Genomic DNA, 3415 nt, shown 5'->3' with positions numbered 1-3415 from the left:
TCAGAAAGACCATAGAATAGCCGGGAACCGAGCTTAGAACTCAAATCAGGCTAAGAATGTGGAGAGAAACAGAGTGGAGTTCGCATTAAACACTTTCTGCATCAGCACTTCACTCTTGTGTTCCACTAAGTTTGCACTGCAAGAAAAGAGAAAAGCCTGTTTTCGCACCAAGCACCACGAAAGCACTAAGCATAACGTGTGAATAAGGATTGCAACTACTTTCAAATAACAAGGAACACATCAGGATATCTAATAACATTAAGAAACTCACTAGTAGGAGAAGACCCCAAGACTTAGATAGGTGCCTGAGTGCCCTACTAGTAGGACCTGGAGAAGACACGAAGACACGGAAAGCAACAATATAGAGGATTGAACGCTGCCGGAGCTGCTTGGATTTATTGACAACCTCGTGGAGCTGGAAGCAGAAACAATGTCGGGATCAAGAGGCGAACAAGGAGAGGACCAATTAGACTTAGGAGAATTTCCAACCTCAGTCCAGGAACTGGTCCACAACTACGATCTACTCACTAGGACAGTGATCCAGGGTAGACCTGTAGAGAAAGTGGTAGCAAACCTAGAAGAAGAGAGAAGAGCAATCAAGAGAGCGCTAGAAGGCATAATTGCCTACAACCATGAGCAAAGGGCTAGAAGACTACAGCAAGACGTAGATATGTACGAGGCTAGACGAGTGCTAGACCTAGCTGGAGCGGCCAAATCTGGACCGAATGTAGAGAGGGAACGGACAACAGAGGCTGACATGACATTGAGCGAACTGGTAGCAAAGCGACTCTTGGACAATACGTCCGTTGAAGAGAGCGCTACTGCCCTAGCCATCGCGCTATTATCGGGATTGGGAGTTACGCAAGGGGCTAAAGGGTAGGCTAGAATCCCCATCGTAGCAAAACAACTAGCTAGATACGAACCTAGCAGTGACCGTATAGCTTCATGGAGCAGTTCGAGCAAGTATGTGAGGCAAACGGTCTTACTGACCCTGCGCAGCGAGCTCAAGCTTTCGGCCTGTGCTTAGGCGATAAGGGGAGGACCTGGTATTCTAGTCTAGATGATGCAGAACGTACGAACTTTGTTCGCCTTAAGGGCCTCGTCATCAAGAGGTTTTCGAAGGCAGGGTATTCGGATAACCTCATCGTTAGGTTGATGAATATCAGTCAAAGGGAGAAGGAAGACATTAGGGATTACGTCACTCAGGTGCGTAGCCTCTACAAGAGAATCCCTGCCAATGAGCGACCTATCGAGAGGGCAGTATCTACAGTGTTCATGAACGGGATTCGGAGTGAGGAGCTCTACAAGGCTTTGGCCAGTAACTCCACCTTGCAATGAGATGTGCTAGCTAGAGTTTTCGAGGAGGCAATATGCGTAGATGATCAACTCAAGGAACGTAGCATGAGGACTACCAACCGAGAGAGTGCAAGCCAGAGGGACCCTGAGAGATCAACTACTTCGGGGGAAAAAGCAACTGCTAGTGTGCAGGATAATGGAAAGAGTGTAGACCACGACCAGGGGATGACAGAAATGAGAATGGAGATTGCACGGTTGCAAAAGCTGGTAAGGAAGCCTGTGAGATCGCATGTACAATGTATATACTGCGGTGGCAATCACCTCCCAGTTGAGTGCCAAGATCCTAGATCTCGGCCGTGCTCAAATTGCGATAGATTCGGGCATGATGTAGTGCATTGCAGAGTGTCGAGGAGATTCCTATATGCGTAGCAGTACAACCCTCCATACTTAGGTAATAGGCCACCCAATTTCTTTGGGAGGGGAGCCCAGTTAGCTCTCCCAGCACCGACTGACTCAAGACCTGCCGTATCTAGGCTGGAGATGAACCCAACTGGTATACCCAGACCACCAGGGCCTTTTGTAACCCACCCATCTAGCGATGCTCTTGTTCACTTTGTGGAGGAGCCTAATGAGGAAGAAATATATGTCAACCCGTACATATCCTATGACGAGGAGGGCAACCCAGTCATGCTGGACTATCAGCCGGTGCTGGTGATGGCTTTAGGAAGAGGAAGAGGTAGAGTCTTTGGAGGGCCAAGCCAAGATCCAGTCACATGCTGGACTTGCGTGTTGAGATATCGAGCTCCACTCGTGATACGCCAGGGTGACCATTGTGTATTTATGTCACCGACTTGTCAGTTGTTGCAGACGCGGTTGGTACACTACCCATGAATAATAGCTACATGATAGCTATCCTTATCTACTCTAGTTCGTGGCTCAGTTAGTATGCCACCTTAGTTAGTTGAGTTTGGTTTGAGACCCATATATAGGGTTCTTGTATTTCTTTGTACTAGAGTTCTTTTGGCTTATACAACTAAGAAGAGGAAAACTGTTTTCAGCCTCCACCCTTGTGTGTATTCCCCCATTGTGAAAGCAAGAAAGCTTCAAGTGAGACTTCTTCCTTCTCTCCCACAATCTTGACATGGTATCAGAGCCTTGTTCGTGGTAAGGAGCTCAAGAAAGAAAGCCAAGCTCGCGGTGTTCTGGTAAGAGGAGCAGTGTTGCTTTCATTTTCTGTTTTGGGAGTAGATCTCTGCAGGCAGCACAGTCGGAAATTGCAAGAGTGCATTGTCTCAGGTTGAGACGCCCTTCGCGGTGAAGCAAGAAGGCAGTATATGCTGCGGGGGAGGGCTTTAGCCTTTGGCGACCTTATTTTTTTGATTTGAGGCCATTTTGGGCCCTGTTTTGGAGGCGGAAGTTTTCTGCACGCACTCAGGAAAAGGCCCAGTTTTATGCTGTGCAGCCACTGTTCTACAGGTTGGTGAAAAGTTACTGCAGAAATTGCATCGTATGCTTGTGCGCAGAGACATTGGGAGTTACAGAATCATCCCTGTTGCCTATTGATGCAAAATCGTCACTAGGAAGTGACTGTGTGGTCAAATACCACTTTCGCCAGTTTTGCAGATTTGCCCTTGTGAGGGTGACGCCGTGTTTTTTGCAGTGACATAATTTTTTTGCAGTTTTCTGTAATGGCGTCTGATTCTCTTTCACAGATTGTCACTGAAAAGCTTGACAAGAACAACTTCCAGGCATGGAAGTTTAGAATGACGAATTTCCTTATGGGAAAAGGATATTGGGAATTTGTTGTAGGAAATGAAGAAGAACCAGTTCTTCCTGATGTTCCCAATCAATAGCAAATGCAGGCATTCAAAGCATGGCATGAGAGAGCCAGGAAAGTTATGTACTGGCTGTCTATCAGTATTTCAGACTCTATGATTGTGCATATTCAGGATGCAAGTACGCCAAAGGAGGCATGGGATACCTTGTCAAAAATGTATAGCACAAATACGCAAGCCAGGAAAATGCAGCTCAAGCAAGAGTTGCATAATGTGTAAAAAAAAAAGAGCATCAATGACTACCACATGAAGGTGAAGAAGATTGCAGATGCACTTGCTTCCAT

The sequence above is a fragment of the Lygodium microphyllum genome, chromosome 18 (assembly GCF_053477565.2).
Source record: "Lygodium microphyllum isolate KBCC chromosome 18, Lygodium_microphyllum_v1.1.10, whole genome shotgun sequence".
In the NCBI taxonomy this organism is placed as follows: domain Eukaryota; kingdom Viridiplantae; phylum Streptophyta; class Polypodiopsida; order Schizaeales; family Lygodiaceae; genus Lygodium; species Lygodium microphyllum.
The sequence above is the reverse complement of the archived record's forward strand: the minus strand, read 5'-3'. Positions refer to the sequence as shown.